Genomic DNA, 12,131 nt, shown 5'->3' with positions numbered 1-12,131 from the left:
ATATCATAAAAGTAAGAGGATTCTTTAAGCGAAGTCGAAAATGATAAAACTATTTATTAACTTTAACCAGTAAGAAGGAAATGAGAAAATGAGCGTCTTGTGAGTTTCTTCCATAGCATTTTCTTCTGAATCGAAACCTCTGTCTCATTTGGGACTCAAATGACGGGTCTGCTATCCTGATCATTGGCGCCCGAAGGGGGAGGGCAGGGTGAGTCCCGGCCCTCCTGGCTCACGAAAATGTATACATAATAGGGCCTATAGCAAACCACGTATATTAAATACCAGACGTAATAGAGGAACCATGGAATGGGCCTTCCCTAGAAAATTTTCTTCGGGCACCCATGATCCTGACTGAGGACCTTTGGCTTTTCTTCACCAGTGTTTTTATAGAGGGACTAAAATTATCAATTGAGTACGAGTAGGGCAAATCAAAGGCATACACATGCATAAAGAAATCGATCAAATATAAGTGTAACTGTTAATATTAGACAAATTGAAAATAGTTCGGAAAATGTATCGGTAAATATCGGTGTCCATTTGCCGATGCCGATACTCCCAAAAGTGGCCGATATCACCGATACCGATATATCGGTACATCCCTAGGCGAAACACGAATTCTCTTATTTTTAGTCAAGAGTTTATAAACTAAATTTCACGTCTCCAACTTAAGCAAATCCTTACATTTGGATACTTTCGCAGTAAATTTGGATGTTATAGAATCGACCCCCGTTTTTTCCTCTTAGGAGGGAGTATTTGAAAACGCTGAAATATATGTTCTTTATTTTTTTTTTTTATGTAAGACATTATATACCAAATTTTTCGTCTCTTTTTTGGACCAATTGTCATTCCTCTAAATTATTTCATTCTTCTTAAATTTAAAAAAAAATCCCACTAACTAGACCCCTAAAATTTGTCAAACCAACGCGAATTCTTCAATTCAGTACTGAGTGAATAACTAAGGGAAAATTTCAATATTATAGAAATTGGCTCTTTTCCCTCTTTAGAAGCAAAATTGTTGAAAACACTGAAACACGTAATCCTTTATTTTTATTCGAGAGTTTATATACCAAATTTTGTCTACAATTTCAGCGAATCCTTACATTCGGCATTTTATGAATGAAAATGAAATCTTTATGCCGGCTAGGCTAAAGGAGACGGTGATGATGAGTAATGAAGGAAATGATGGAATGAATAAGTGGGAGGAAACGGTGGAACCCCAAGGAATCCCCCCCACACACGGTGTTTGTCCACCGCAAAGCTCACTTGACGCGGGCTGAGATCGAACCAAGGGATCTTGCACCAGAGGTGAACGCTCTACCACTGAGCCAGCGCGGTCCAGCATTTTGTGAATAAATAAAAGGAAACTTCAATGATTGAAATTTCCTTCTTGTTCCCCCCGCACTTGCAACCGTATTATCAGAAATAGGTGTTTCCTCATTTTTAATAAAAGTCTATATGTCTGACACTTCCTGATTAAACGAAGTGGATTTTTAGTATTTTATAAACGTCCTCGTACTCCCCCTTCCTTTAGAGCGGAAATTTCGAAAATACTGAAACAGATAGAATACTCCTTATTTTTAATAAAGGATTCATATGCCAAGTTTTATCTCTTTAACGCCAGGGATTTGTGATATACACTATTCTTAGGGGAAATTTTGAACCCCCTTTTCCCCCCTTAAAGTAAACATTTTTCAAACGTCCTCCCTTATCCGTTGCTTTCGTCACAAAAAGAGTAATCTGTCCAAATTTCACGTTTCTATTTATAGTACGTATTATGGCTTAGGCCAGTGGTTCTCAGCCTTTTTTAACTGATGACATACTTTACCCTACACATATGACAGCGCAACACACTTGTTTGATTTGTAATTAAAATTATATATAAATTATAATAGTCAGTGGCGTACGCAGTTTCATCAAGGGGAGTTCAAGCGCTCAATCTAATATTCTCTTAGGACATGATTTTTGTATATGTCATATATATATATATATATATATATATATATATATATATATATATATATATATATATGGTCTATCTTAACATAACCTTGAAATATCTTCCTCAAGGGGGGCTAAAATCCCGAAACCCCACTTATGTACGCCACTTATAATAGTGCAAGATTAAATATTTCTATAAAATAGTGACTCTTATGTAATAATGGGCATTGTTGCTGCCGTTGGAGGCATTGACTGGTATAGTCAATCTCAAAATTGATTTTAACTGATTGGTTTATTAAATTACTAATATTTGACGACACATCTTATGAGATTGCGCGATACACCAGTGTATCGCGACACAGCGGTTGAGAACTACTGGCTTAAGCGATGATGAATCACCCACCCACTTTACTCTTTCATATAATAGTATAGATTTATAATTACTTCTTGTTTTTTCGTATTGTTCTGTCCACATATGAAGTCTCTAAAAGCAGCGAAAAAAAAAAAGACTTATTCCTAATCAGAAATAACTTTCAGGATTGCTAGTGGAAAATGTGTCAACTAGTGTAAATATTTCAACTGTTTCTTGAACGAAGAACAAAATATTTGTGTAAAAACTTGTCAACAATTATTCAAAATATGAAAGTTTTTAAGAGATTGCATGTGTAGCTTACACCGACAGGTAGATTACAAACTAATAATATACATGCAGTTTCGTGTCTTTTTGTTTTTCTAAATATATATATATATATATATATATATATATATATATATATATATATATATATATATATATATATATATATATATATATAACGATTAGAAGCCCCTTTTTTGTTTTCTTCCTATATTGAAGCAAAATATTTGGATAGGAAATGCTATTCCTTTCCTTCTCTCTCTGTCCACAAAAGTCACGGAAATTGTAGCTTAAAAAGCTGAAAAAAAAGTATGTAGCTAATCCTTTGAAACAACGGTTGGACAGTATTGATAAATTTACAATCATGGGCGATTACCTTTCAGGAAAAGGCGTTAACTTGGCAGGCGTATTTTCTTCTATATTAAAAAAAAAAAAAAAAAAACGCATTGTAAATATAATGTTCTTAAATATTTTTACTCCAACGTGAATATTATTATATATATAGAATAAAACAATACTTCTTGTTTGGTGAAAATTGGAGAATATGGTCCGGTAATACTGCTTTGCAATTCAGAGACTTTTTTTTTTTTTATTTGTAGCTCCGCGGGAGGATGTGACGTCAGTCCGTCAGTTTTCCCTCGTATCAATCCTCCCCCTTTTTCCGAAACGAATCCATGGCGCGCTTCCGACGTTGTACGTCTGCGTGCGGAGGAGACTGCAGTGTGCTAGCTGCAATGCAGAAACTGTGGCGCGGTCCAAGGAGGAATCGGTTTAGGGGCGCGGACCCCAAGTTGCCTCAGTCCCGCTTGGGCGACGGGACAGGCCGGACCCCTCGACTGGAGTGCTCTTCAGTGCTCCAGTCAGGGACCGGTTTTCCATCTCCCACAACTGGTGTTGTTCGCCCTTTCACGGTGGCTAAGGATAATTCTCCGTTTTCACAAGACGCGGGAACTGGACACGACAGGATAAGAACTCCGTGGCAGGATGTTTGGTTTGTCAAGAAACTCTTTGATGGCAGATGACTACGACATAATGCTTTATGTTCTTCTTGTGGTGAGTTCATATTCAAATGTGTTGTGTTTATATGTGTGTATGTGTGTGTGCATGTGATTGGTGTTTTATATGTATATGACACAAGTAGCCGTGTAAGTGCTGTATTGGTGTGGTGTCTCCTCTCTTTCCCCTTTAGGGACGACGTTCGCACCCTATCTGCGTGAAAATAGTAAATAAAAAGAAATGCGTATGTATATAGTCTTATTATACTAGATGTTTACTTTTTTTACGTACTTAGAACGCATTATTATTTATCATCAATCACCAATTTCAACACATCTTTTAAGAAAAAGTATTGTTGAGAAGCGAAATACGTATTTATTTACTTAGGAAAAATCTTCGCATGTCTGAAGGAGGGAAGGGTTATGCTGTAAGAATTAAACCGTGTGACAACTCATAAATCCAATACTTCAGTCTTGTTTTAAATGTCATCCACGTGTAATTTTTCATGTTTTCATTACTAGTATTCTTATAAATACGTTTGAAAGGGACAGAAAAAAATTAACATTTTATTAAAACCTAATATGTTGCCAATCATCTTCTTTCGGCCTGGTATGGTACCTGTGGAATTTTCTAGATCACACTAGTATCACATTGCCGCGTGGTCTGTATATATTGGTAGTTTCCTGCGAAATTAGTGTTGGCTAAGTATTTAACAGATTTTATTGTATCATTTAACATCTAAGAATTGAGGATGCAGAGGCGTATCTTACGGGATGAGGGTATCTCAGTTGGCGAGAAATATTAAAACTCAACCTTCACTACCACTGGCACTAACACTAATCATGCCATGTTACGTTACACGAATAGGTTATATGAAAAAAATTATGTGACCTTTAAATATTAATGAGTGTTTTGGTTTATACTTTTTATGCAGTCACTAAGATATTACTCTGCACTAGTTACTTATTCATCTACACTATAAAAATAAGTGTTTACAAAAGATTTGATCATTGGTCTATTATTTATTATTATTAAGTAATAGAAAAAAAGAACAGGATTTGTGTTATGGTAACTACAGTCGATTTTCGAAGCTGAAAAAATATATAATGTATTTTCATATAAGGTAAATGAAATATTGAAATATTCGTATTAATGCACTAAATTAGAATCATGTAACATACTGCTGATACAGAATTTAGTGACTATAATGACAATAAAATTACCTCGAAATAGTTACCTAATCATGACTTTTTTCTTTTTAGTATGTATTACCAATTAATAATACAAATAATAGGCAAAAATATTACAGCATCTTTTGTGAACATACATCATTCTTTTCTATGTTCTATTTCATAGATTCTATCAATAACTAGTGTAGACTAGTTCGTTACTGACTGCAAAATACATTTATATCAAAATGTTTATCAATATTTAAACATCATACAACATTTTTAGTAAAATGTGTTCGTTATACGTATGATCATAAATATGATAGCATACAAAATACTGTATGCTAATAAAAACTAGCCATCAACATCTTTGAAATATCTGTATTCTTAGTAATAGATAGAATTAAATCAAAGAAATATGAGTGTTCTTTGCTTAGCTGAGAACTCAAAGTATTAACAACATCTTAGTTACAGTTTTAAGAATATGGCCTTTAAAAAGAAGTAGGTAAGCATTTTTTTTAATTAAACTTTACGTATTTAAAGAAATATTTGTTTGTATTGTGTGCAACATGCAACACTTATTTAACTCTGAATATGTTTCTAAGCGGTAGTCTACGCAGAATTTAATCAAGGGAGGGCCCGAGCATTCAAATCTCATACCCTTTCTTAATGTTGTAAAAAATTATCTTTCCATAATGTTTGCTGAAGGGGTTTAAACCCCGAACCCCTCCCCCCATTGCATACGCTACTATTTCTAGGTAACACCTCTATGAACAGTTAAAACAGCAATTTTGAGCAGTTAAAACTTTATATAAGGAGTTAAAACAGCAATTTTGAGCAATTAAAACAATATTCCGGCATATGAGGGTATAGATCAGCCTATTCTCCCGATTGCATAATTTATTACATGTATTTATAATTTACCGCACAATCTATAAAGCTGCAGTATATATATATATTTAAGGCACATCTTTATTGCCTTTCAGCCACATATGTAAAAAAAATCTGAATACTATGCTATACTCGTATAACAGAATTCAAGGAACATTTAACATTTTTGTATTTAAAAAAGTTCGTATTTTTGTGGGCAGAGTTAGAAGTGCTTCCAGATATAGATAAAAATGATTGTTGTATATGTATATGAGAACTATGCTAGTTTTGAAATCCTTATCGCTTTTATAAAGATCAGATATGCAGTTTCTAACAATATTTTAGAAATCCTAATACATTTGCTGCTATAATAATAATAATAATAATAATAATAATAATAATAATAATAATAATAATAATAATAATAATAATAATAATAATAATAATAATAATAAATCACACAAATTAATGTTCCTTATTTTGTTGTAAGTGACTACAACAAAAATTCCACCATTTTGGTGAATATTGAAATAAAACAACAACACAAAATTTTTATTGATATGTCATCTTAAATCCTGGTTATAAATGGCAAATAATAAACGAAGATATTTTCATGCCATGAAATACATTGGCCAGCCAGATGTCATCCTTAAGTAAGCTATACTGTATACGATTATACTTGGTTTCCTTAACCTAGGAAACCGATACTCCTTGCTTCAAGTAGTTTTTCAATTGTCTTACGATGCTGGGTAACTGAGAATTGGAAAAGGACATGGCGTCTTAGTGGTAGAACTCTTACCTCTGGTGCGTAAGATCCTAGTTCGATCCCCGGTCAAGTATATTTGTGATGGACAACATCGTGTCCGTGGATTTTCTAGGGGTATTCCCGTTTCCTTCCATCATCATTGACTTGCTTTAATCGTGGTATAATATTTCGTTTCATTTTTTTTTTCAACTGAAAATTGAACCCCAAGACATGGACACGAAAGGCAGCCATTCTGGAGCTCGAAACTGTTACATAACATCTAAAGTGTAACCTGTATCATTATAAAGAGACAATTTTTATTACACTTGTTGATTGTTTATATTATTCAGAAGAAGGTACTACCTTTTCGATGGGAGAGAGACGGAAAAAAAATATCGTTGAATATCTTTTAGAGGTTGTAATCCTGGAATTTTTTTATTTGGTTTCATTTTTACAGGTAAGTTGTTTGAGTTAAGAAAACATTGTAGAAAAATAGTGTGCGTAATAAATATACTTTTCACTATTCTAGGGAATAGTGTAAATTTTATATATATGCATTATATAAAAGTAATAATATACATTTCAACTAATCACTGGCGATTATGTTTACAAGATATTACTATTAAATAACAATGAAGCGAACCGTGAACTGTAAGTTTATATTATCCATAAATGATGAGTTTTTGACAGTAGTAATAATAACTCACTATTGTTTAACCTCTAATATGAATAACAGTGGCACGTTGACACATAATTGCAAAATAACTATTCTAAGTTTATTGTAAATCTTTAAAGTGAAAGTTATTAAACTGTTATATATTATTTTCATTTAAATTGTTTGTAAATAGTGCAAAAAGAGAATTTACAGCTAAACTTCTTAGCATGTACTAAATGTAACACTTTAAAATAAATAAATAAATTAATTAATTAAAATATCCAGAACGTACCGAATTAAAATGTACATCGAAATATATTACATCAGAATCAACTTCCTAAGTACTACTCAACAATTAAAATCTTCTTCAAATTACTATTTTAAGTTATAGCATTTTGTATATGTAGTAAAATCGTACGTTGGAAGTATTAACTCATTTTGTGCATTTCTAAAAATACAGGCAAAAATAAAATACGTTGTAAAAGAACAAACAGCTATATTTCGGATAAAATTGCAGTATTAACGGTGTTGGCTACCCTACTTTATTTGTAATGTAATATTACTTAAACTAAATTACTTGAATTAAATTTAATTATTAAATATTAACCATATATAACAAAATTTAATTTTCAAGAAATAAGGGATACTTTAACTAGATTTGAAGAATAAATTAGTAGAATCAAATCATAAAAATTGCATTTCATTTCAAAGAAAAACGAGAAAATATTTTTCCTATATAAATCAATAGACTATAAAATAAAGGTGGCGGTGTGTTCAAAGCCATGTGGAATGAATCTACATTTTAATCGACAAAAAAGTAAAACAAAGGACATCTAGAAAATGTGAACAATAGGCATAATGCCAATCCAACCATAAGAATTTCCTCAAAACACTTCGAAATTTTGAACTGGATGGTATACATCTGTAAAGTAATTCCATGTGATAACATGTTGAATATAATGTTCTAATATTCTGTAAGAAATGTTATTTGGTTTTATTATATATATATATATATATATATATATATATATATATATATATATATATATATATATATATATATATATATATATATATATTTTTTTTTTTAAAAAAAACTGATCGTTTAAAATTGACTATTTTTTTGCTTCAATTATATTCGTTGAATATAATGATTTTTAAAAAGAATATTTGTTCTAATTTTGCTTTTTAACCTATTTACTTATATGGAGAATTATCTGATCGTTTAAAATTGACTATTTTTTTGCTTCAATTATATTCGTTGAATATAATGATTTTTAAAAAGAATATTTGTTCTAATTTTGCTTTTTAACCTATTTACTTATATGGAGAATTATCTTTGAGCTAGTTTTAAATGAGTTAGTTAATGAAATGTTAGATTTCTTCTCCACATGCCTAGGTAAACGCCCCTCGCTTCGTGAAAACTAAATTTTTAATATTAATACTTCATAATCAAATGTGATTTACATTATATATATACAAATATTGCAAATTTATTTTGAAGCAAGAAGGATCATTTAACTAAATCTGGAGAAGACATCAGTAAAATCACATAATTAATATTTCCAGTTTATTTTAAGGAAAACAAAAGCAATTCTCCATATAAAGCAATACACTGAAAAGAAAACTTGCGTAGGCACTCAGCGCAATTAACAATCAAGATATATACCATAAACGTAATACGCTAAGACTACGATTAAATTTTAAATGTGAAAATTAAAACTGAAGAAAAGAATCTTTAAAAATTTATTTTTTAAAATATCTTCATAAGCTTTACTATTAATTTCTTATACTGTATTAGTATATTCCAAAATGGAATTGCATTTGGCACTTGTTCTCAGAAAGCTATCTATCATAGGTTAGTTGTGTAACCTATGATAGGACCATGTGGGGAAAATTGATCATAACTTTAGGTAGTTGAGGAAAAGTAACACGATATTGGAGTGTACAGAGAGTTCAAAATCTATCGAAGAATTGCAAGAGGGCAGGACATCTAAAACAAAATTTTGGTATCCGTATCATGAATTAATTCTGTAGTAATCATCTTTATTACTGGTTTTTATTCCATATGATACACATAAATTACAGAGAACATTGTACTCTATATTAAAGAAGAACGTGAATTACGGAAAGCAAAGATTTCGAATTGTTTTTTGCCTAATGCAGTCAACACTTCGGTAGTAATATTAAAGTATATTTGACAAATCAAACAATGGACTTGGAATCCTTTGTCATACAGCGTGTATTAAAATAGAATATACTTTGACTGCACTTTCCAATAGAACAGAATTCTAAATGTACTAATAAACTGCAATAGTATCTTCTAATTAGTTCAGGTTAAATACAGTACTCTCCTAAATAATAAAATAATTATATATATAATTACATAATAATAATTATGTAATGTGTTTCTAAGATGTGTTGATGTCTCATGAAGATAACGTTGTTATAACTAGCATTTTATTTGTTAATAAATAGGCTTTAGGTTAATAAGTCGGTTAAGCTCTGGTCAGAAAGTTAGTTATTTGTGTAATAAGTTTTGGAGTCGTAATGGATACTTATAGTATTTTCTTATACCGATATCTGTAAATTCTCACTTTATTTACTAAGCAAATAATAGTGTATAGACCACTCTGAACTTCCGTTATATTATTTTAGGAATAAATAAGTTCAAGCAGACTGAATACAAAAGAAATTTTGAAAAGATTAATAATTCTAAAATCATATACCGGTATTAGCCAATGATTTTTTAAAATTATCGTATCTTAATTTTTATTCTTCAATTACATAGGTAACATATTAATGGGATTAGTTCTAGCCTTTTCTTGTAAGTAAGTAAAATTCTAATTTTCTTCTGTAAGGAGAAAAGTCCTAGGTTAAATGCACATTGTAACTGAAATACACATTTAATATATACATTTTAAAATTAATTCAATTAAGCTTCGTTTAAACAGATTTTATATGTAAAATACCGTTTTTTTCTTTTATACTTAAATTAAGGATAAAGTAAACTTGTTGTTCCTGTGCATATGGATTTATTCTTCGTGCGATATAAAGAATTTTAAATTTTTTGTAGTTCTTTTTTGAAAGAAAAAAATTTAGTTAGTGCACTTTTACATTTTAATTATTTCCAATTTCTCAACCTCTTTTACTGTTCTAATTAAGAAGCATGGGCGGCGATTAGGGGGGGCAAAGGGGGGCAGTTGCCCCCGCACTTTTTTGAAGTAACCAATTAATGTATACAGTTTCATTTGGAAATGTAACGATTTTGTATGTGTTACTGATTTATAGGAAAAAATGCTGCCATATAATATTTGCTGTTGCGTGAATACGTATTGGTTGTCTTCCCGTGGAGTAAAGATAGCTACAGTAATTGCGTTTTAATCGCTACAGAAAATAACCCCAAAAAATAACCTATTGGAGCACAATTTCAGCATACTTTCATTTCTTCTCACAAGGGCTCGATGTGTTAGTGAGCCGCTTTGAAGCTAATCGAAAGAACATTATGCAAAAAAGTAGGGCCTATTTCACAAGTTATTCTTTAATTGCACAAATATTGACAGTTCCTAAAATGTCTTTTCTTCTTTCTAAAGTAAGGAATATCGATTAAAAAGAGCGTGATAAGAAAACTTCTACCTTTTCCATTGTTTTGTAGTGTAATATACGAGTGAAGTGTTGTGTTTAAGGATGTACGAGTGTATATACAATAAAATTTAGTAAATTGAACATAATTCTAGGTTTTAAGTTTATTTTGTATAACTGAAGTGTAGATTGATTCTAAGTATTGTTGTGTTTTGATGTGTTCCAAGAAAGTGAAAACTGCACCTAATGGCAACGAACATATTTCAAGAAGTTGCAAAAGCAAATATTTCTTTAAATGTCGTAGCATATGCTTGTAGTATTTACTGCCTTTCATTTTCTAAGAGTGATAACATACATTTAATAGCATGTGTGGAATTAAATATTAAGTTTTTCATTAATCCTCAGTTTCAATATAACTTTTGCAAAACAAGCATCATTATTCATTACTATGATTAATATTATCCTTTCTATTTATTTGTTTTGCAAATTTATTAAATAATCTGATCACACTATTTTCCAGACAGAATTTTAAGATGTTCATGAGCAAGGAATCGAATCTCTTCTTACACTTTCCTTGTTTAAGAGTACAAAGGGCTAGTATCTACTTGCGTTGTTCTTCTCAATTTACTTAATAAACTATTATATACGATATACGGTATTTTAACTGAAAATATAGTATCCTATTAGTTATACAACCTTTCGTCAAACAAAATGTTAGAAACAACCAGGAAAACTAACATTTATATACAAATATTCAGATCATGTCTTGCCCCCTCACTTTTAACGTCCAACCGCCGCCACTGTTAAGAAGAGTAGTGGGAATGGGGAGTTCCATCCAGTACATAACACTCTGAAATGCCTCAGAGTTTTGAAAAAGTTCTGTCAAAGTTGTCTCAAAATTCTAATATGCTTCACAAAAGTTTCAGTTCCTAAAGGCTGGGAATCTTTGTTCTAATAAAATTTAATTGTGCAACTACAGTATTTTGGTTTTTCATGGAAAGCTCTTTCAATGTTAGCTGTTATTTTTTGAAGACCGATTGTTGATCAACATCAGTTAAATTCTACATAACTAACGTAAATAAGATCGGAAATATTAAGAATTATAAAACCAGATCAATTCCATGATGTATTGTAAACAATACTATTTACTATATTTTAATTTTTAAAAAGCCATCAATTATCTCTGTATTATAATAATAACTTTTCTGATTTGTATGCATAATAAACTGAAGAAGTTCTTATAAAACAAATTTATACAATTTTAACAAAATATTTATGTAGATGCATAATTTTAAAAAAGAAATAATTATTATTATGTTTTCACTGCCATGAATAGTTTGGAGCAACAATATAGCGCATATAGGACTTATTTAACATCTCCTACAGAGCCGCAAAAGAAAACAGACACTCCATAATGTAGTATTAGGATAGATGTTAAATAAGCATGATAATTTGTCAGGCAGATAATATATTCGTTTTCTTGATCTTCGGAATTTTAATAAAATAATTGAAAAAATAAAATCATTGTCTTAAAATTAT

General features: G+C 30.7%; 1 protein-coding gene across 3 annotated transcripts in view; it reads left to right on the top strand.

The window, feature by feature from the left end:
- Ald1 (fructose-bisphosphate aldolase) overlaps positions 1–12,131 on the top strand; it is a 198,876-nt gene that overhangs the window by 116,304 nt on the left and 70,441 nt on the right. Inside the window, exon 1 of one of the 3 annotated variants that reach the window (XM_081768433.1) lies at positions 3,376–3,628. The exons of the other annotated variants lie outside the window; for them this stretch is intronic. The gene's annotated coding sequence lies outside the window, so the exon portion shown is untranslated. Of the gene's footprint in view, positions 1–3,375; positions 3,629–12,131 lie in introns of those variants that run through there. 3 annotated transcript variants of the gene reach the window in all.

Source organism: Thermobia domestica, chromosome 8 (genome assembly GCF_964235325.1).
Source record: "Thermobia domestica chromosome 8, izTheDome1.hap1.1, whole genome shotgun sequence".
NCBI lineage: Eukaryota > Metazoa > Arthropoda > Insecta > Zygentoma > Lepismatidae > Thermobia > Thermobia domestica.
The sequence above is the reverse complement of the archived record's forward strand: the minus strand, read 5'-3'. Positions and strand labels throughout refer to the sequence as shown.